Consider the following 24,228-nt stretch of genomic DNA (forward strand, 5'->3'; position numbering starts at 1 on the left):
CCCTGCTCAGAGATGCCCCCCTGTGCCGCTTGATAGAGTCAGCCAGGCCGCTTTCCTCAGCAGCCCCAGCCTCCTCCAAGCGCGGCTCGCGGTCCGCAGGTAGCCGCGATGCCGCTCCTGTGTCCCCCGTGGGTGCGCACGCCGGGAGCTCCGGCGTTGGCGCACCTTCTCCTTGCCCATCTGTCCTTACCTTATGGCTGGCCGGGGGCTCGCTAGTGGTGTTGGCTCTCCCCACCGGGCCGCGTCCCAGCTACAAACACCCGCTGACCAGCGCCCTCCGCTGGAGTTAGGCCACGCCCACCAAAGCTCGGCGGCCATTTTACTATACAGCCAGCACTCCACCAGCAGGCTCCTTCTGCCCAGCGTCCCCTCTCCTGCCCCCTCTGCTTCAGGAACAGGGAGGCACATAGTAGTTAGAGGGGATTCTCCCCTGCTATTTAGCCCCAGGGGATCTTTAGTATCCCAGGATAGTCCTGCCCCATCTAGGGCCCCCAGTACCCCCAAGGTCTCTTACCATTCGGCCCCTCCCTCACTTGCACACTTGACCTCCACTTACTCCGGCAATGTACAGGCGCAGGTACTACAAAGCCTTCCTCCTGTACTGCATACAGGCTGGTCCCCTTATTTTGCGGCTGCTGCACACCAGCAGAACCTGCACCCCCCCCCCCCCATTTTGCACCAGGCACCACCTCAATACGTCATCCCCCCTGTGTACGCCGTAAATGACCCCTACATGCTAGGCACGGCAGGTTTTTACCAAGGGTTCCAACCTCCCTTGCCGAGACCCATTGTCCATACCAGCGCATTCACTCAAGCCTCACCCCCGCCTACTACACAGGCCCCCCTCCCCCGCCGGCACCAGTATCCCACACACCCACCCCTCCTCCCCCTGCTGCCACCCGCCCCACTGGCAGCGGCTTTACCACCTCCGGTCGCCTCACCCTGTTATCTTGAGCCCGCAGATACCCATCGTCACAGTTCCGCAGGTGGGATCGGTCGTGTTTGGTGCTGGGACATCGTCGAGTCAAGCCGTGGTGGGCTCACAGCACAGCGAGGGACAAGGCATCTCCGAACAGTCGGTTGTCGCTGGGCCATCTACAGCAGGATCTGGTGAGCATGTTGTTACAGCCCTAGCGCAAAAGATGAAAGCGAAACGAGATAGCCCCAAGAAATCTAGAGTGGTTTCTGCAGCTAAGTTGCCAGATGCGACAGGGGACGTAGTCCATTGCGCGAACACGGCTATTCTTGGGGATCTCAGATCTAAGTTGAGAGAGTGGGTTAAAAATGGTAAATTCGTAGACATGTCCGCCATTACTGCGGATGATAAAAATGCTCTTGATCAGGCAAAGTCGGCAGGGGCAGTAGCTGAGGAAACCAGAAGATCATATGTCAATTGGTTGTCGGGCATGTACGTTTTTGCGGCATGTTACTTGGAGACCAGGCCAGGCGAATATTTGAACGTTATCAAATATATGCAATTAATCCATAGCATGTATAACTCAGCGAAAGGGACTGCGTGGCGGCAGTACGATGAGACCTTTAGAAAAAAACAGGAAGGTCAGGAAGTTTTCCAATTTGGTTTCAAAGACGTCGAAGTATGGCTGGAAGTCAATCACCAAAACAAACTGCCCACGGACTCCAGCGTGGCCAGGAAACGGCTCTTTCCGGCATGTTTCGCCCCAGTGGGGGGCGGTCGCAGGAAATGTTACGCATTCAATAACGCCCAGTGCAGCAGAGGTGCTGGTTGTAGATATCGGCACATCTGCATGCTATGCGGTAATGGGCACCCAGCCAAAGACTGCTCCCGGGGTGGCTATTCCGGGGTGGCCCGGGGGGAGCAACGTGGGGAACAACGAGGTGGTACTAAGTAAAGCGCCATCACCCATTGTTTTAGTTAAGTTGGAGAAGAGGTTAGGCCGCTATTCCCTCAAAATACAGGCAGCGTTTTTGCTCAACGGTTTTAAGTACGGTTTTCATCTCCTTTTAACTCAGGATATTTATGTGGTGACCAAGAAAAATTTGCGGTCAGTGACGGAACATCCAGACATGGCCATGCGTAAGGTGGCACCAAGGTACAGTTGGGGCGCATGTGCGGCCCCTTTTCCTCTCTCCCCCTGAAGGGTCTCTGGGCCTGATTCAGAGCCGCTCGCTCTGAATCAGGGCCGGGCTTTTTTTTTTTGGATCGCCCTCTTGGCCGCTCGCATAGCTGTGGGTGACCACCCACAGCTATTGCGAGCGGCCATGATGATTGGGCTTGCAACGAGACCCTTGTGGTAGGGTCTTGTGGCTGCATGCCCCAGAGAGATTTCGGCTCTAACAGCCGGAAGCTCTCCACTGACATCACTCGTGATGTCAGTGGGGCCGCCCCCAAACGGCAGGCGTTCTCATGGGAACGCTTCCATTTGGGAAGCCACCCCACGGCCCGCCCACCAAAGGGGGTGAGCTGTCACTCAACATCGACAGCTCACCCTCTTTGGTGCGAGACCCGGAGCGACGGATTGCCCGTCTCTAGTCGGGTCTCGCGCATGCGCACGATCACCCATCCACGCTTAAGATATGGGGAGGAAGGTTTTTATAGGCCCGATGGGGTACATCTCACGGGTTTGGGCTTAGAATGGTTCATTAGGGATCTGTATAGCTTCCTCAAAGTTTGAGAAATTTCTAGATGGGTGGCGGGGCTCAGTTAATTCGGCCGAGCTTTGGCGGAAGGCAGTGCTCCTGGGCGGCCTATTATGGCACTAAGAGTGCCTGAGTGGCATTTTCCCCTTGATAGCGGCGAGTTAGTCATTTCCTAAGGCGGGGACTAGGCCATCATCTTAGGGAGGGGTCAATGCTATGCCAATTAGGGGAGAATGGTACCATTTCAGGCCAGTTTACGCTTGGGCGGGGATCCGTCCTCATTATTTAGTCATATACTTTATTGGGCTGTGGCCCAGGAGTGCTGCTTTTTTCTGCCACCGATCTTTCAATACAAATTCCAATTCATAAATACATTTTGGCTGCGTCCTCTTTAAATTCCACATATGCCTCCGAGTGTTTATTTCTGGTTAGTCGTTTAAGTTAGGAGCAAAACGTATTATTATAATAATGGGTGACTTACATGTGTTCTGCCCGTTTCCTGCTATCCTGACAGTCAGTTTATGTGGGGGCCATGACTGTGCTTTGAGTGACTGCGGGCCTAATTCAGACCCGCTAGCGATCGCTGAGCGCTCGCAAGCGGGTCGATGTTGGCCCATTGCGCATGCGCGAGACCCGGATAGCGACGGGCAAGCCGTTGCTATGGGTCTCGCTACAAAGGGGGCGTGCTGTCTACCGTCTGGGGCCGGGCCCACTGACATCACAAGTGATGTCAGTGGGAGTGCTCTCGGCTCTGATAGAACCGAAAACACTCTAGGGCTTGCGGCAACTAGACCCTACCACAAGGGTCTCGTCGCAAGCCCGATGGTCTTGACCATCGTGACCATCTTCCTGGCCGCTCGCTATAGCTGTGGGTGGTCACGGCCAGGAGGCCGCTCTAAAATTCAGAAGGACAGCCCTGATTCAGAGCGGGTGCTCTGTCAGAGCGTCCGGCTCTGAATCAGGGCCTGTGTGTGGTCTGGTGCTCAGGGATTTGAAACACAGCAGACATTGCTGAGGAGATCCTGCACTAGTCAGGAAACTCCTCAGTGTTACAGGGCACTGGGCAGCCAAGGAGCTGTATGTATACGGAGACAGCTCGTCCGGGCCAAAGCAGTCTGTTAGGGCCCAGTCACCAGCCTGGACCGAATGGGCCCCACCAACCGATGATAGTGGTTGGAACTGCGAAGCAGGGAAGCCCACCAGGAACTTTCCTGGCCAACCCAGTCTGACCCTGATAGTGTACCACCTTTCTTTTGCCCTATATTCCACTGCCACCGACACAGGGGATATAAGGTTTGGTTCCACTTCTACCGCTGCTTCTTCCTCATTGCTTTCTCCATCCTTCATCATTACCAAACACCCCCTGATTCTACACATATACTGTATGTTCGACTTGGAAGCACGTTGCATTGATTACATATAATCAGGGCCAGTTCTAGCCTTTGCGTAGTTCAGGGCGAAAGTTTCCTTTGGCGCCCTGAGCTCAGGGGACGTGGCCTGATTGGCCGCATAAAAAACAACATAAAAAATTGTAATTGTGGACGCTGTTTGCCAGGGGGGTGAGGCTGTTTGCCTAATTCCTTGTGAAGGCAGGCAGGTCCCTCCTTCTTGCTGCTGTTGCTGTTCTTCCGTTCTCTCTCTCCCACGGCCACTCCCACTTCTGGGAGACTGGGACTCCCAGTGGAGTGGAACAAATGGCGCCATGTCCGCCGCATCTTGTAAATATGGTGGCGGGAAAGAGCGGGCAGCGCCATCAGATCAGATGGTGCCAGCAGGGTGACTGCGGCCACACCCTCAGGCCGCAGCTCCCTGGGCAATAGCCCTACTTGTTCGTCCCTAGAACTGCCACTGCATATAATGGAATACATTATGGGCTGGCTGGAAGCATAATGTCTCCTTTGTGTTTGGAGGCAGCGGTCTTCCGGTCACAACAAATCAATGAACGGTGACATTATTTATGGATCTCTGGCCCTGGTTCCCACTCCCACATTTTTCAATCATATACGTACATTAATGTGCCTAGATCAGGAAACGGGTTGAGGAGGCACCTGCCTCAGGTGTAACAAGGCTTTGTGTACCAGGTATAATATTACTTTCCCGACTTGCAGTACCAGCAGTGGAACAACATCTTCAATGAAAGGGCTGCACTAAATCATCATCAGCCAGGGGAGGGTGTAACAAGAGACCTTACAGTTTTTCTATGACTCACGAGAATACACAGTACCTGGCCACCAAGGGGAATGGGTCATGCCTCCCCACATTTCCAGCTTCTGTAACAAAAGTCCTGGGGAGGGGAGCTTTATATAGTTTTATATAGTCTTATGGTTTCCGTCAGAACTTTGTACCAGACTGCACTTTGATCCATGGATTTACTAACATGCTGAACGGTAATATACATATTGTCCAATGTACAAAAGGACCTAATCTGATTGGTTGCTACAGGTTACAGTACCTTTTTGCTTGTACGCAAGTTTAATGGATAACTTTCCCTATTTCCTATGACATAATGTACATGTCAGGGCTGTTGAGAGCTGAAGGAGGCCCAGGCACTGCTGGGGAATGGCGAAATCAGATAAGTGTGACTATGCACACAAGAAAAATATAATGATCGTAAAAACAGTAATCAGTACCCGCACCCCCCTTTCTGTGCCTATGCTTACATGCCTCCTGACCATCCCAATTCTGAGCTCCCAGGTGTTAGTACATATGGACTTCTAATTTATATGTTGGGTGAGATGTAGCAAAAGGAAAAATGCAGTCAAACCCCGAAAATGCTGGTTTGACCACATTTCTCATGTGCACCAAACCTCGGAGTGCGATGCATTCCAGGGCTTGGTTCCGGTGGGTAATGCCATCTTCTGATGGCGTTACCCTATAGAAGCGTATGTAATATATAGTATATGAGAACTTCACAGCCTCTGTTGGCAGTGACAGACTCTGTTGGCAGAGCCGGATTAACAACAGGGCAGCTGGAGCAGGCGCCCAGCAGTCCCCACACACTGGGGGGCATCCACACATGGCTACATCACCAGTGTAGGAGGCACTGTGGCATATGTGACTGGGGTTTCTGTGTGGCATAATATGAACTGGGGGCACTACATTTGTTGCTGGGAGTATTTACACGGTATACTTATTAATAACATCACCAGCATATCATATTGACACTTTCATTCGTTGGACCCCCACAAGTTAGTTGCCCTGGGGCCCCCACAAACTTTATTCCAGCCCTGTGTGTTGGGGGGAAAAAATTGCTCTCTATCTAAATTTTCCTGTACTGAAAGGCTTAAAGCAAATACAGGTAGTATTTGGTGATGTGTTGCTGCCATCTAGTGGCTCTTAAGTAACATGCAATCACTTTTTAAAATGGTTTAGTCATTTGTTCTGGACCTTCACATACATACAAAGAAATGTATGATCAAATTAACATATTATTTTCAAATAAAATAAATGGACTTGGCAATCTAATTTAATTTACACTTTTATAATATGATGATTCATAGATGGCCGTACAGTAATTGCAGAGCCGCACAAAAGCAGCTGTGCAATTTCGTTCATCTGAAATGCACAAGCAGCAGGAGCTGTCTAGACTGGCCTCATCCTGGCAACTGCGAGGTCAGGAAATCTACATCCACCAATGCAGACCCAGGACCAGGGCCGGACTGGGACTAAAAATAGGCCCTGGTATTTTAAAGCACACAGGCCCATCTTGGGGGTCAATCCTATTATCCGGGATCTCGCCGGCGTGAGTCATCGCAGCAGTGGCCGCACTTTACGGCAGCCCGGATTCACCTAATATTGCTCGCAGCCCCATAGGGCTCAGAGCAAAATTATGTGAATCCTGACTTGGGTAGTGAAGGGTGTGAGCTGCAGTGCCGTTGGCGGCATTTAAACGCCGTTGCAACAGCACATCGTACCTAATAGGATTGACCGCTTGGTGTCAGCATCTGGTTCCTGTCACAGACTCCTCCCCTTGCTATTCCTGACTCCTCCCACTGCTTAGTCTATGCTCTTACACATATAATTAATATTAGAACAACATAAAAGTGTACATTATTATCTGTATTAAAACACACACAACGGTGCATATCCTGCAAGGGATTTAAACATATTCCATAGTCAGACATTTGGGGCCAAATGTAATAGGGTGAGAGTTTAGAAAACGTGAGAGTTTAGCATAAAACTCTCGCACTAATACACTAATCAAGTTGTATTTTCAAAACCGGAAACACTTGGATGAGAGTTTACGGGGTCTATGTACTAAGCAGTGTTAGGAGACAAAGTGAAATAAGATAAGGTACCAGCCAATCAGCTCCCAACTGTCATTTTACAAACACAGCCTATGACATGGCAGTGAGGTGCTGATTGGCTGGTACCTTATCTCATTTCACACTGTCTCCTAACACTGCTTAGTAAGTAGACCCCTAAATCATGAGAGTTGTTTGAGTCTGAAAAACATGCAAGTTTGCATGTTCTGTGACTATTATTATTGGCTGAGTTTAGAAAATGTGAGAGAAAATTCTCACAATTTTAAACTCTCACCCCATTACATTTAGCCCTTGGTATTTGGTTGGTTCGGTTAGGTAAAGCTGGCACCACATTGGTGTAAATCACACCCAAAGAAAAGGGAAGGCATTTTTCCAATTGACTAAAAACTAGTTTATCAGTTGTAGAGGATTAGATAGTGATCACTGTAGGTTTTTTTAGGGCAGGGGGTGCTGAGCACAGAGAAGGACACATCTGTGCACACCAATGCAGAGCTGTTACTACTCATTTTGGTGACCTGTGTACATAAAGGGCAATGGTGGCGCTCCTCATAATAGAAGCACGGAGGGTGCGCACCAAAGGCGAGCACCGAAAAAAAAACAGGTGTTGGCTCACTGGGAAAGGGAGTGACCACACAATAGTACCCCAATTCAATTTATGCCACACAGTAGTGCCCCTTCGTCACATTACAACCGACAGTGGTGCCCTGATTGGGGGTTAAAGGGAGGGTGAGGACGGGGAGACTGAGGGGGAGATACAGGGAAGGGGGGCTGGGACACTGATTGGGGGTTAAAGGGAGGGTGATGACGGGGAAACTGAAGGGAATTATAGTGAGGGTGAGGGCACTGAGGGGGAGATATAAGAAAGGTGAGGGCAGGGACACTGAAGGGAGTTACAGGGAGGGTGGGGCTGGGACACTGAGGGGGGTTAAAGGGAAAGTGGGGGCTGGGGCACTGATTGGAGGTTACAGGGAGGGTAGGGCTGAGACACTAATTGGGGGTTACAGGGAGGGTAGGCTGGGACACTGGGTTGCAGGGAGGGTGGGGGCTAGGACACTGGGGGTTGCAGGGAGGGTGGGGACTGGGACACTGGGGGTTGCAGGGAGGGTGGGGCTGAGACATTGATTGGGGTTACAGGGAGGGTGGGGGCTGGGACACTGGAGGTTACAGGGAGGGTGGGGGCTGGGACACTGAAGGGGGGTTACAGGGAGGATGAGGCCTCCCCTGAGGGGGGAGATACAGTGATTATACACATAAAGCTGTCTGTCATTAGGGTAAAGAGCAACAGATTTAAAAAGTAAATAAGGTGCACACACTTACCTGATAGTGCCCCCTCTCCTCTCTTCTTCTCTTCAGGTTCCAGGAGATGCAGCTGTCGCATTGGGTCTCCTCCTGCTCCTTGTATAATTGCGCTGCTGCTCCTCTTCGGCACTTCCTGGTTTTCACATAACAGCAGGCAGGGGGGCGTGTCGGACAATACCTGTTACTAAAGGTCCCGCTGGTACTCTAGTGTCCACTGGCAGAACATGGCCAGTGGGCACTAGAGGACTAACAGGACCTCTAGTATCATTACTATTCTTTATGTGAAATGTCTTCTCTCAGGTGGTGGCCATTTTGGGAAAGACATTTTGTATAGCATCCAAACGGACGGCCAGACTAGCCCACTTGACCATCGGAAAAATAAATAAAAATAAATATATATACAATAAGAGAAAAAAAATAAAAATACTAAATAAATAATAATAATTTGAAGGTGTTAAAGTGCTAAATAAAGTAAGTGAGCCACCCCAGAGCAGCCCAGCCACATCAACCCCAGGAGGCACCGCACTCTAAACTCATCCCCAAAACTGATAACTGTATCCAATTTGGGTCATATAATTGCCCAACATAAGGCCACATACAAATATACCTGAATTGAGAGCCAGCTTACCTTGGAGTCACCCCTAAGTCCTCCTAATGGCACTACAAGAACCAGCATGCTCTCCAAACCCTGGTCCCATCTATGATTCTCAATACAGCAATACATGTTGGTAGCTGCTCAATCACTTCAGTAATATCACTCAGGTGCATATAAGGGAGGGGTTAGTCTATACAAGAAACAACAAAAAATAAACAGCCGTTAGGAAATACAAATTTATAAAAAATAATTTCTATGTTGATGTATTTAAAAGGATGCCTCACTTAGGGCTCTATTCATCATGTTAATTATCGGGGTCCGAACCCCAATAATCAACATTCTAACTCGACGCGAGCGCCGGAGCAATTCATCATTGCTCCGGCACAGAGACAGCTGTCTCCCCGCAGCACTTCACTGCTCCTTTTGGAGCTGTGAATCTTTTCACTGCTCCTTTCAGAGCAGTGAAGCTAGTGTGCATGTGCACATAAGCCCCGGCAGAAGGAGCCAGACAGGGGCAGAGGGATCCGAAAGGATCCCTATTTTGCAACCCGGGACTCCTTCCCATAGGGAATGAGCGGGTTGCACGCCGCAAGCGGGAGCAAACGCCATCTGAAGATGGCGAATATGTGAAAATCAAATGTTTAATGTCTTGCATAGTTCAAATGAGTAATTGTTTGAAATTCTTTACTATAACGAATCCGTTGTCTGTAGATTGTCAATTTACTTTTATTTGTGCAAACTATCACAGTATTAGAATACAATTAGTATAAAGTATTTTAAACAACAATACAAAATGTTTCAATAATATCTAGTTCACACAGAAAAACACTTCCTTATATTTTGTATTACAGGAACCAAGCTGGAAAATCGCTCCAACAGCTGTCCTCCTGTACTCTGTAAGCGGAACTTATTAGTGCATTTAACACCACACAACATATTTAACACATGGCCACAAAGTTACTTTCTCTAACACTACAGTCTCTTATCTTTAAGTTAACTAAATCTATAAATATATCAACTGGTATGTGAGCTCACTACCTTATACTAGATCAGCGTTGGTCTCTATTTTGTGCACAGCATTGCTCGGGTTGACAGCTCCGACAAGAGCAAAATTGGTAAAAGTTAAAGCAGTGTTCTCTGTCTGGTTACAAGTTATTGCTTTAACAAACTCTCTCACATTAGTATTTTTCTCTAAATCCTCAGAGTAGCAATTTCATAACGGTGGGTTTCGTTCTGATCAAAATGAATAGTACACACACGTGACCATTTGAGTGAGTACAAATGAACACACAAAGTATACAGTATACTCAACTTTTGTCTAGATATTCAGATGACACCGGTAGTTCATCATCTTCAACATAAGATGTACTTCATCTTCATCTGGGGAGCCCTCATTTCAATAACGCCCAGGTCATTCAATATACATTGCAGGCACCCTATTGCAGTCTCAGGTCCATGCACGAGCCAATGTCTAGTTCTTGATTTATATACCCATATAGGGTGTTGGCTTTCCGGATATTAGCCAATATTAGTTACAAACTGGGTATCAAGCACTGATTGGTAGAACATACCATGAACCATAATTATCTCTTGCACATGCTCTGTAAGCACTTATACTACCAGACAAGGAAATACAGTAATGACGTGTCCCAATGTCTGGAGATAAACTCTTTCAAAGCCCCTTTGTGTGTAGAATATGGACATCACTATTAGTTACCCATAATGCTTAGTGTCTCTACACATCTTACAATGGTCACCCACTGGAATGTGGCTAACTGTCTACTGATAACAGCATATAAGATATGAATGGCTCATTATACATCTCTAACAGTGACAGGTACAAGGTGGCCCCTCAAGTTATGGCTTGTTTGACCTCAAAAGGTTATCTGACCAGTATGTGCAGACTGCAGGAATACAATCTCTTTTCAAACCTCAATGGGGCCCAGCACAGGTTGTGTTACAACTTATATCCCTATGTAGAAATTAATTATTAACCCACTGGTTACAGCAATTTAGCTGGTGATCTGCCTGGTTCTCCACTAATGTGTAGCAATATCCTTTCTTGGCTACAATTTCACTGTAGCAGAACTATCTCAATTAGTGATGTCATTTAACAGTAGCTATTCCAGAGATATGCTGGCTGTTTTTCTCACTCTCAGACTATTGTAGGTGAAGCTGACTGTCTCTGCAGAGTAATAATTTTACTAAAGTCACTTGCTTGGAGGGGTCTAAAGGTGCCCATCCACTAGATTAAATTGAGCAATTGAACGATAATGATATCGTAATCGTTCATAAATCGTTTGCAAATCATTTGCAAAAATGTCTAAAATGACCAGCAATGCGTGCTCCCGCTGGTCGTTTAGACATCTATATTGATTGCTTACCTATCTATACACTCTAAAAATTACGCTATTTAGCGTTATGAGTCGCACAAGAAATAACTGCTTTCAGACTTTGATTGTGGTTCCAAAGCACAAAAAGATATTATTCACCAAAAAGCAGATGGTTACATGCTGTGATCTAAATACAATTAGCGCAAACAAATTATACAGTCACAAGGTACAGTCGTTACATACGCATGCGCTCTGGATCCAGATCCCGGCATCAAAGATGAAACCTCCGTCAACAGCAAAGAAAAGATGACTGGCATCTAGTTTCAGAGAGCTTGCATATATACATATATATATACATATATGCCTTACAGAGATAGGCAATACAATAGAACAGGTTGGCATGATTCCATTGGTTCTTCTTCCTGGTTCTTCTGTTACAGTACAGTTCATAGGTCAGTTCGTATGATCACAGTCCAGCCTCCAACAGCTCTTTGTGTCCATTTTCCTGCTGAATAACAAATCTAAACTGGCTGCATTACAGAGTACATTTTAATGCCTAACTCTCTATGATCCATAATTTGCAGACGCATGTTGCGATTTCTTCACTAATGGAACCGGAAATCTGCAAATACACAGTAGTTTAGAATGACACCAAACATGGTCTGCTTATCATGTACTAAACCTCAGATATCAAATAACATGTATTCCACAACATTGCTGATAACGCATAAAACCTTAAATATTAACCTTAATGCTAGGGAACCTTTTTATGCAAGTGTGCAGTGTGTAAGTATTGGGATATTAAGAAAAGACACTTGTTAGTGTTGTGCGTCTACGTGTTTGTGAAGTACACCGTGGTACGTGTTTTGCAGGGTTGATCATAGTATATGTTTATATCAATGTATGCATTTATATAATGGGGACTTTTAACATTGTTCTATTGCATGGGAATTGCACAACACTAAATAATAGCATCGCCGTATGTACTTATAATGTGTGAGACTCGCTAAAATGGCACTGGGTGGCCAGTCGCAAAATGGCGTCGTGCAGATTTTAATTTTAACAGATTCAGTCTCAGCCAATTATCCGGCTTCGACATCTATCATCGGGCAAACATGCTGGACAACCTGATGATAACGTCAGGTTCAGCATGTTAGGGGATGATTGATGTGCCTACACTGAACGACTGCTCGTTCACTGCAGGCTCATTACAGACTGACAAACGACTGCACGATTACAATGTCGTAATCGTGCAGTCGTCTTCATGTCTTCTAGTGGATAGGCCCATTTAGAGTAACAGTTAATCAAGCTAACTAAGTAGGTTTTATACACAGGTACTATTCAGGAGAGATTTTTCATTTACTTTAATGCCTGTAATCACAGTGACATTAGGTAATCAAAGTGTTTTCTTCTAACTGCACTGTAATTGGCTGCGTCTAATAATTAGTATCTAGTGCAATATCTAGAATTCAAGGCACCTATGTACAATTTATTCCGCAAAACAGACACTGTGGGCCAAATGTAATAGGGAGTCTGTTTTAGTAACAGTACAAACTTGCACCTTCTCGCATTTTTTAAAGGTGCGAGTTTATGCTGTTACTCGCAAATTCAATAGCCTGCAAACTTTTCAGCTCGAGTCTACTCCATTTGCGAGTTTTTCCCTATGGAAACTGACACCTTTTAATGTGACTAGCATTAAAAGGTGCGAGTTTTAGAGAAGCCATCACAGATCAGTGAGATCCGTGATGCTTCTGTCTGTATTTTAAAAAAAAAACTGTGAAAGGTTTTTCCCTTGCTGTGGCATTACCTCCCTGCTAGAAAGAGTCTGGTGCTGGTAATAGAATTAACAGGGGACCCCTACTCATTTTGTCCCCTGTTTTTCCATAACCAGGACCGGCTCTGCAAACCCCTGTGCTGGTTCTTAATATACAGGGGCCCCCTACGCATTTTGACCCCTGTATTTTTAGAACCAGGACAGGCTTTAGAAAGCCCGGGGCTGGTAAGGCTTTCGGGGGGAGCTGCACGTCATTTTTTTTTCTAAAAAAAAAACCTTTTACATAAGTACACACAGAAACATGCACGTATCTCATGGATATGTGCATGTTTCTGTGTTAATCTGACCTGCTCAGGATATACTTGCTATCCTGAAGCAGGTCTATTATTTGGGGACTTTTGGTTATCTTTTTTTTGTGAGTTTAAAACAGACACTCTATTACATTGGGCGAGTTGATTATTTTCAATGTGAAAACATCTGGATGTGAGTTTGAAAATGGGGATTTTTAGTAACTCTGAAAAATGCGAGTTTTAGAGAACTGACACCCTATTACATTGGAGAGTTGTGAAAGTTTTGTGCTAAACTCGCAATTTACCAAAACAGACACCCTATTACATTTGGCACTGTGAGTCCCTCTCTCTCTAACAGTGAGGTAGTTGTGCTGATTTGACTGTGTGTGGGGAACTACGGAGGTCTTGCTTACCACTCCCCGATCTCCGAAGCTGTGCTGCTATTGATTTCTCCAGCAGCTTTATACAAATCTCTGTCCTCCGGCAGCTCCTTCTGACTCCCGTGCCTCCAGGCAGTCAGCTCCGCCTCCAGCCGCACCTCCTGTCTGTCATTTAGCGGCTCACTCAGTGCTCGGATAGCCAAAAGTAGTCAGCAATGCCTCTGCCCACCTCCGAGATAAGTCCTCCCTCAGCTTAGCCACCCATCTCCCTTATCTCCACTGGCCGCATGTACAAGCTGCTTCTGAGGACAGTCTCTCCATGTGCACAATTGCTCTGTCCAGTGTCTCACCGGGAACTGCACAGTCAGCGCAAATCTCCCTCTCTTCTAACCCTCCGCTGACTGGCTCATGTTGTATTCTTCTGGGGGGCACAAGACGCTGTGCAGCTGGCGCTGGATTGCACGAATTTTCCACTCACGCGCCAGCTCCTGCAGCTGCTGCCCCAGTGTCCACTGCCACCAATGAAGTCTGTAACTACCTACACACAGGGGAAGTCAGACAGGGAAAAGTGTCCAGGGCTATAACACAGTCTATCATTAAATAATATACCTGAGTCCATCATGAAATAATGACCCTCTCCGACCACCACCATACACAGCACCCCAGATTAACAAATAAAATAAAAGATTTTTTTCTTCAACAACTAATGAGTAAAACTCAAGAGGACATGCCACATTTATCACAAATGCTCCTGCAATCAAGCTCCGAAAATATTTTATTTTCGGAGCTTGATGAATTCTGTCCCCATATTAGTGTAAGGGGACAGCAGGCCATTCTGCCAGAGGAAGGTAAGTAGGAGATATCTGTGATACTAGTGTATGGTGACAGCAGGCCATTCTGCCAGAGGAAGGTAAGTAGGAGATATCTGTGATACTAGTGTATGGGGACAGTGGGCCATTCTGCCAGAGGAAGGTAAGTAGGAGATATCTGTGATACTAGTGTATGGGGACAGCGGGCCATTCTGCCAGAGGAAGGTAAGTAGGAGATATCTGTGATACTAGTGTATGGTGACAGCGGGCCATTCCGGGAGAGAAAGGTACGTAGGAGATATCTGTGATACTACTGTATGGGGACAGTGGGCCATTCTGCCAGAGGAAGGTAAGTAGGAGATATCTGTGATACTAGTGTATGGTGACAGCGGGCCATTCCGGGAGAGAAAGGTACGTAGGAGATATCTGTGATACTACTGTATGGGGACAGTGGGCCATTCTGCCACAGGAAGGTAAGTAGGAGATATCTGTGATACTAGTATATGGGGACAGCGGGCCATTCCGTGAGAGGAAGGTAAGTAGGAGATATCTGTGATACTTGTGTATAGGGACAGTGGGCCATTCCGGGAGAGAAAGGTAAGTACCGATGTGCCCAGGTATCACGTGGCATCAGCGTTATCTCTCACGCCACACACCACGCCATGAGTAGTGCCACAAAGAAAGTTTAGTAATGTAGCGTAGTGTAACGCTGGAAAAAAGTCATTACGTGTAATACAACTTTTTGCCCACCAGATGTCACTTTTCCTAAACTACATAGCGCATGCATCTGATTTCATTACGTGTAATACAACTTTTTGCCCACCAGGTGTCACTTTTCCTAAACTACATAGCGCATGCGTGTGATTTCCAATGTACCGTACGGTATGTTCTGTATCACCACCCGATGATTGGTTGACAGAAGCGGTGATTCGGTACACTATACAGTGTTTTCCACATGGAATCAGGAATGTACGGTATAATAAAGCTGTAGAAGAATGTCTAATAAAGTTTGAAATCCTTAAGCTCTGTATTACCCACTGACTATGCGGTTGAAATCATACAGTACTTGCGCAAATGTAAATACTGTTGGCACTGTCCCAGACTTAGACATTGTAGTGGTTTCATTATTACAAACTACAGAACTCTAGTAATGGGTGAAGCGTGTGGCCTAGCGGTCTAATGCCTAGTCTCACTGCTTCTCCCCTCTTCTTGTTTTCGTGAGTTTGAGACCTTGAAAATATGTTTTTTTTTATTATTTTTAAAATCTTCACTTAAAATATTCAGTATTCAATACAGTACATGTGGAGCGCATGCCCAGTGCTTCGGGAGTCAAACAGTGAAATTTGGATTTTTATTACTGTACATACTGTACCTTAGAATGCAAACTTGCGTCAATGCCGGTGTTGACCCAGACTTGGTCATAAAAAATCACTATAATGTCCATCAACTGGTAGTGGGCTCTGTTAAAGAGAGTGGGCTCTGTATTACAAACTGACTGTGCGTTTAAACCGCAAAATTGCGTCAATGTCAGCACATGTCCAGTGGATGGGTTACAATGACAATGGAATGTGTGCCGCATGCCCAGTGGAGCCAAGCCATAAACCAAGTAGCGCTATGCCATGGCGCATGCCCAGGTGTCTGTATTCCTACAGTACTGTTGAATTTTCACACTTGTGCCATTCTGCACTGTCCGAGACTTACAGTATACACAATAGTCATTTCATGACTTCAGAAAGTGCTACAGTAGTGGGCTTTGTTTGGGAGGGAAGTCTCTGTATTACAAACTGACTGTGCTCTAGAGCGCAAACTTGCGTCAGTGTCGATGCTGTCCCAGACTTGGAAACTTTAGTGAGTTTATGAGTTCAGTAACTGATAGTTGGCTCTGTTTGAGAGAGAGGTCTCTGCATTACAAACTGACTGTGCGTTTAAACCACAAAATTGCGTCAATGTCAGTACAGTTGGCGCTGTGGTGACTTATAGCCAGTTCTGAGGGGTTACGGTACAAATAGGATCTCTGGTGCGTGCCCAGTGGTGGGGTTGCAATGCATTGCCAGTGGTGCTGCACCATAGCCATACCCTTGTAGCGCTATGCCATGGCGTACAGTATGGAAGATCATACAGTAGCGGGTCATGATTCACACACAGTGAAAGTGGGATCTCCGTATTACACACTGACTGTGTAATAATAATATTTAAAAAAAAAGTGTGACCTTGACTGTCTAATAATAATAAAAAAAAAGTTTAACCTTCCAGGTTTCGAACCCGGAACCGGGTTGTACAGACGTCTGCAATGTAGAAGTTCAATTTCTTACCTCTACGCTACAGACGCCTGAGTACTTCATCGTACGGTACTGTAGATGTCACATAAAGTACTGTAGAGGACAGATGCAATTCTTCCTAGGAGAGACTTGTGAGCAAGGGGTTAGGTGATCCGTCTTGCTTACAATTCTGTTCGAGACCTTGATAATTTATTTATTTTTTTAAATGTTCACTATAGTACTGTAGTTCAGTATTGTTATCCAACCCTTACAAAACTCAATATATTATACTGTATGTACTGTAGATGTGCCCAGCTACAGTACTGTAGTTTGTTGCTCCATACGGTATGCCATATACCGCATTGCTAGTTGCACGCTACACTGTGGCGTATTGAGTCTCATAGCACTGCACATGCCCAGTTGTCTGTATTATAGTAAGTACAATACTGTCGACCCTGTCCCGGACTTACGGTAGACATTGTAGTGATTCCATGACTCTAGGAAGTACAGTAGATGCAGTAGTCTAGGGGGCTAATACCTAGCCCTACTGCATCTACCATTTTCTTGTCCCGCTGGTTCGATCTGGTGATCTGCCTGGTTCTCCACTAATGTGTAGCAATATCCTTTCTTGGCTACAATTTCACTGTAGCAGAACTATCTCAATTAGTGATGTCATTTAACAGTAGCTATTCCAGAGATATGCTGGCTGTTTTTCTCACTCTCAGACTATTGTAGGTGAAGCTGACTGTCTCTGCAGAGTAATAATTTTACTAAAGTCACTTGCTTGGAGGGGTCTAAAGGTGCCCACCAACTAGATTAAATTGAGCAATTGAACGATAATGATATCGTAATCGTTCATAAATCGTTTGCAAATCATTTGCAAAAATGTCTAAAATGACCAGCAATGCGTGCTCCCGCTGGTCGTTTAGACATCTATATTGATTGCTTACCTATCTATACACTCTAAAAATTACGCTATTTAGCGTTATGAGTCGCACAAGAAATAACTGCTTTCAGACTTTGATTGTGGTTCCAAAGCACAAAAAGATATTATTCACCAAAAAGCAGATGGTTACATGCTGTGATCTAAATACAATTAGCGCAAACAAATTATACAGTCACAAGGTACAGTCGTTACATACGCATGCGCTCTGGATCCAGATCCCGGCATCAAAGATGAAACCTCCGTCAACAGCAAAGAAAAGATGACTGGCATCTAGTTTCAGAGAGCTTGCATATATACATATATATATATACATATATGCCTTACAGAGATAGGCAATACAATAGAACAGGTTGGCATGATTCCATTGGTTCTTCTTCCTGGTTCTTCTGTTACAGTACAGTTCATAGGTCAGTTCGTATGATCACAGTCCAGCCTCCAACAGCTCTTTGTGTCCATTTTCCTGCTGAATAACAAATCTAAACTGGCTGCATTACAGAGTACATTTTAATGCCTAACTCTCTATGATCCATAATTTGCAGACGCATGTTGCGATTTCTTCACTAATGGAACCGGAAATCTGCAAATACACAGTAGTTTAGAATGACACCAAACATGGTCTGCTTATCATGTACTAAACCTCAGATATCAAATAACATGTATTCCACAACATTGCTGATAACGCATAAAACCTTAAATATTAACCTTAATGCTAGGGAACCTTTTTATGCAAGTGTGCAGTGTGTAAGTATTGGGATATTAAGAAAAGACACTTGTTAGTGTTGTGCGTCTACGTGTTTGTGAAGTACACCGTGGTACGTGTTTTGCAGGGTTGATCATAGTATATGTTTATATCAATGTATGCATTTATATAATGGGGACTTTTAACATTGTTCTATTGCATGGGAATTGCACAACACTAAATAATAGCATCGCCGTATGTACTTATAATGTGTGAGACTCGCTAAAATGGCACTGGGTGGCCAGTCGCAAAATGGCGTCGTGCAGATTTTAATTTTAACAGATTCAGTCTCAGCCAATTATCCGGCTTCGACATCTATCATCGGGCAAACATGCTGGACAACCTGATGATAACGTCAGGTTCAGCATGTTAGGGGATGATTGATGTGCCTACACTGAACGACTGCTCGTTCACTGCAGGCTCATTACAGACTGACAAACGACTGCACGATTACAATGTCGTAATCGTGCAGTCGTCTTCATGTCTTCTAGTGGATAGGCCCATTTAGAGTAACAGTTAATCAAGCTAACTAAGTAGGTTTTATACACAGGTACTATTCAGGAGAGATTTTTCATTTACTTTAATGCCTGTAATCACAGTGACATTAGGTAATCAAAGTGTTTTCTTCTAACTGCACTGTAATTGGCTGCGTCTAATAATTAGTATCTAGTGCAATATCTAGAATTCAAGGCACCTATGTACAATTTATTCCGCAAAACAGACACTGTGGGCCAAATGTAATAGGGAGTCTGTTTTAGTAACAGTACAAACTTGCACCTTCTCGCATTTTTTAAAGGTGCGAGTTTATGCTGTTACTCGCAAATTCAATAGCCTGCAAACTTTTCAGCTCGAGTCTACTCCATTTGCGAGTTTTTCCCTATGGAAACTGACACCTTTTAATGTGACTAGCATTAAAAGGTGCGAGTTTTAGAGAAGCCATCACAGATCAGTGAGATCCGTGATGCTTCTGTCTGTATTTTAAAAAAAAAACTGTGAAAGGTTTTTCCCTTGCTGTGGCATTACCTCCCTGCTAGAAAGAGTCTGGTGCTGGTAATAGAATTAACAGGGGACCCCTACTCATTTTGTCCCCTGTTTTTCCATAACCAGGACCGGCTCTGCAAACCCCTGTGCTGGTTCTTAATATACAGGGGCTCCCTACGCATTTTGACCCCTGTATTTTTAGAACCAGGACAGGCTTTAGAAAGCCCGGGGCTGGTAAGGCTTTCGGGGGGAGCTGCACGTCATTTTTTTTTCTAAAAAAAAAACCTTTTACATAAGTACACACAGAAACATGCACGTATCTCATGGATATGTGCATGTTTCTGTGTTAATCTGACCTGCTCAGGATATACTTGCTATCCTGAAGCAGGTCTATTATTTGGGGACTTTTGGTTATCTTTTTTTTGTGAGTTTAAAACAGACACTCTATTACATTGGGCGAGTTGATTATTTTCAATGTGAAAACATCTGGATGTGAGTTTGAAAATGGGGATTTTTAGTAACTCTGAAAAATGCGAGTTTTAGAGAACTGACACCCTATTACATTGGAGAGTTGTGAAAGTTTTGTGCTAAACTCGCAATTTACCAAAACAGACACCCTATTACATTTGGCACTGTGAGTCCCTCTCTCTCTAACAGTGAGGTAGTTGTGCTGATTTGACTGTGTGTGGGGAACTACGGAGGTCTTGCTTACCACTCCCCGATCTCCGAAGCTGTGCTGCTATTGATTTCTCCAGCAGCTTTATACAAATCTCTGTCCTCCGGCAGCTCCTTCTGACTCCCGTGCCTCCAGGCAGTCAGCTCCGCCTCCAGCCGCACCTCCTGTCTGTCATTTAGCGGCTCACTCAGTGCTTGGATAGCCAAAAGTAGTCAGCAATGCCTCTGCCCACCTCCGAGATAAGTCCTCCCTCAGCTTAGCCACCCATCTCCCTTATCTCCACTGGCCGCATGTACAAGCTGCTTCTGAGGACAGTCTCTCCATGTGCACAATTGCTCTGTCCAGTGTCTCACCGGGAACTGCACAGTCAGCGCAAATCTCCCTCTCTTCTAACCCTCCGCTGACTGGCTCATGTTGTATTCTTCTTCTGGGGGGCACAAGACGCTGTGCAGCTGGCGCTGGATTGCACGAATTTTCCACTCACGCGCCAGCTCCTGCAGCTGCTGCCCCAGTGAAGTCTGTAACTACCTACACACAGGGGAAGTCAGACAGGGAAAAGTGTCCAGGGCTATAACACAGTCTATCATTAAATAATATACCTGAGTCCATCATGAAATAATGACCCTCTCCGACCACCACCATACACAGCACCCCAGATTAACAAATAAAATAAAAGATTTTTTTCTTCAACAACTAATGAGTAAAACTCAAGAGGACATGCCACATTTATCACAAATGCTCCTGCAATCAAGCTCCGAAAATATTTTATTTTCGGAGCTTGATGAATTCTGTCCCCATATTAGTGTAAGGGGACAGCAGGCCATTCTGCCAGAGGAAGGTAAGTAGGAGATATCTGTGATACTAGTGTATGGTGACAGCAGGCCATTCTGCCAGAGGAAGGTAAGTAGGAGATATCTGTGATACTAGTGTATGGGGACAGTGGGCCATTCTGCCAGAGGAAGGTAAGTAGGAGATATCTGTGATACTAGTGTATGGGGACAGCGGGCCATTCTGCCAGAGGAAGGTAAGTAGGAGATATCTGTGATACTAGTGTATGGTGACAGCGGGCCATTCCGGGAGAGAAAGGTACGTAGGAGATATCTGTGATACTACTGTATGGGGACAGTGGGCCATTCTGCCAGAGGAAGGTAAGTAGGAGATATCTGTGATACTAGTGTATGGTGACAGCGGGCCATTCCGGGAGAGAAAGGTACGTAGGAGATATCTGTGATACTACTGTATGGGGACAGTGGGCCATTCTGCCACAGGAAGGTAAGTAGGAGATATCTGTGATACTAGTATATGGGGACAGCGGGCCATTCCGTGAGAGGAAGGTAAGTAGGAGATATCTGTGATACTTGTGTATAGGGACAGTGGGCCATTCCGGGAGAGAAAGGTAAGTACCGATGTGCCCAGGTATCACGTGGCATCAGCGTTATCTCTCACGCCACACATGGCACGCCACACACCACGCCATGAGTAGTGCCACAAAGAAAGTTTAGTAATGTAGCGTAGTGTAACGCTGGAAAAAAGTCATTACGTGTAATACAACTTTTTGCCCACCAGATGTCACTTTTCCTAAACTACATAGCGCATGCATCTGATTTCATTACGTGTAATACAACTTTTTGCCCACCAGGTGTCACTTTTCCTAAACTACATAGCGCATGCGTGTGATTTCCAATGTACCGTACGGTATGTTCTGTATCACCACCCGATGATTGGTTGACAGAAGCGGTGATTCGGTACACTATACAGTATTACAGTGTTTTCCACATGGAATCAGGAATGTACGGTATAATAAAGCTGTAGAAGAATGTCTAATAAAGTTTGAAATCCTTAAGCTCTGTATTACCCACTGACTGTGCGGTTGAAATCATACAGTACTTGCGCAAATGTAAATACTGTTGGCACTGTCCCAGACTTAGACATTGTAGTGGTTTCATTATTACAAACTACAGAACTCTAGTAATGGGTGAAGCGTGTGGCCTAGCGGTCTAATGCCTAGTCTCACTGCTTCTCCCCTCTTCTTGTTTCGTGAGTTTGAGACCTTGAAAATATGTTTTTTTTTATTATTTTTAAAATCTTCACTTAAAATATTCAGTATTCAATACAGTACATGTGGAGCGCATGCCCAGTGCTTCGGGAGTCAAACAGTGAAATTTGGATTTTTATTACTGTACATACTGTACCTTAGAATGCAAACTTGCGTCAATGCCGGTGTTGACCCAGACTTGGTCATAAAAAATCACTATAATGTCCATCAACTGGTAGTGGGCTCTGTTAAAGAGAGTGGGCTCTGTATTACAAACTGTGCGTTTAAACCGCAAAATTGCGTCAATGTCAGCACATGTCCAGTGGATGGGTTACAATGACAATGGAATGTGTGCCGCATGCCCAGTGGAGCCAAGCCATAAACCAAGTAGCGCTATGCCATGGCGCATGCCCAGGTGTCTGTATTCCTACAGTACTGTTGAATTTTCACACTTGTGCCATTCTGCACTGTCCGAGACTTACAGTATACACAATAGTCATTTCATGACTTCAGAAAGTGCTACAGTAGTGGGCTTTGTTTGGGAGGGAAGTCTCTGTATTACAAACTGACTGTGCTCTAGAGCGCAAACTTGCGTCAGTGTCGATGCTGTCCCAGACTTGGAAACTTTAGTGAGTTTATGAGTTCAGTAACTGATAGTTGGCTCTGTTTGAGAGAGAGGTCTCTGCATTACAAACTGACTGTGCGTTTAAACCACAAAATTGCGTCAATGTCAGTACAGTTGGCGCTGTGGTGACTTATAGCCAGTTCTGAGGGGTTACGGTACAAATAGGATCTCTGGTGCGTGCCCAGTGGTGGGGTTGCAATGCATTGCCAGTGGTGCTGCACCATAGCCATACCCTTGTAGCGCTATGCCATGGCGTACAGTATGGAAGATCATACAGTAGCGGGTCATGATTCACACACAGTGAAAGTGGGATCTCCGTATTACACACTGACTGTGTAATAATAATATTTAAAAAAAAAGTGTGACCTTGACTGTCTAATAATAATAAAAAAAAAGTTTAACCTTCCAGGTTTCGAACCCGGAACCGGGTTGTACAGACGTCTGCAATGTAGAAGTTCAATTTCTTACCTCTACGCTACAGACGCCTGAGTACTTCATCGTACGGTACTGTAGATGTCACATAAAGTACTGTAGAGGACAGATGCAATTCTTCCTAGGAGAGACTTGTGAGCAAGGGGTTAGGTGATCCGTCTTGCTTACAATTCTGTTCGAGACCTTGATAATTTATTTATTTTTTTAAATGTTCACTATAGTACTGTAGTTCAGTATTGTTATCCAACCCTTACAAAACTCAATATATTATACTGTATGTACTGTAGATGTGCCCAGCTACAGTACTGTAGTTTGTTGCTCCATACGGTATGCCATATACCGCATTGCTAGTTGCACGCTACACTGTGGCGTATTGAGTCTCATAGCACTGCACATGCCCAGTTGTCTGTATTATAGTAAGTACAATACTGTCGACCCTGTCCCGGACTTACGGTAGACATTGTAGTGATTCCATGACTCTAGGAAGTACAGTAGATGCAGTAGTCTAGGGGGCTAATACCTAGCCCTACTGCATCTACCATTTTCTTGTCCCGCTGGTTCGATCTGGTGATCTGCCTGGTTCTCCACTAATGTGTAGCAATATCCTTTCTTGGCTACAATTTCACTGTAGCAGAACTATCTCAATTAGTGATGTCATTTAACAGTAGCTATTCCAGAGATATGCTGGCTGTTTTTCTCACTCTCAGACTATTGTAGGTGAAGCTGACTGTCTCTGCAGAGTAATAATTTTACTAAAGTCACTTGCTTGGAGGGGTCTAAAGGTGCCCATCCACTAGATTAAATTGAGCAATTGAACGATAATGATATCGTAATCGTTCATAAATCGTTTGCAAATCATTTGCAAAAATGTCTAAAATGACCAGCAATGCGTGCTCCCGCTGGTCGTTTAGACATCTATATTGATTGCTTACCTATCTATACACTCTAAAAATTAAGCTATTTAGCGTTATGAGTCGCACAAGAAATAACTGCTTTCAGACTTTGATTGTGGTTCCAAAGCACAAAAAGATATTATTCACCAAAAAGCAGATGGTTACATGCTGTGATCTAAATACAATTAGCGCAAACAAATTATACAGTCACAAGGTACAGTCGTTACATACGCATGCGCTCTGGATCCAGATCCCGGCATCAAAGATGAAACCTCCGTC

General features: G+C 45.3%; 1 long non-coding RNA gene across 1 annotated transcript in view; it reads left to right on the plus strand.

Annotated features, from left to right (window-relative positions):
• The first annotated feature begins 407 nt into the window (after positions 1–407).
• LOC148517168 (uncharacterized) overlaps positions 408–24,228 on the plus strand; it is a 318,008-nt gene continuing 294,187 nt past the window's right edge. The window contains exons 1-3 of the long non-coding RNA XR_015879317.1: positions 408–577; positions 963–1,110; positions 9,630–9,674. This is a non-coding gene — a long non-coding RNA (uncharacterized LOC148517168). The remainder of the gene's footprint in view (positions 578–962; positions 1,111–9,629; positions 9,675–24,228) is intronic.

This window comes from Taudactylus pleione, unplaced genomic scaffold (assembly GCF_031769625.1).
Source record: "Taudactylus pleione unplaced genomic scaffold, aTauple2 ptg000226l, whole genome shotgun sequence".
Lineage (NCBI taxonomy): Eukaryota > Metazoa > Chordata > Amphibia > Anura > Myobatrachidae > Taudactylus > Taudactylus pleione.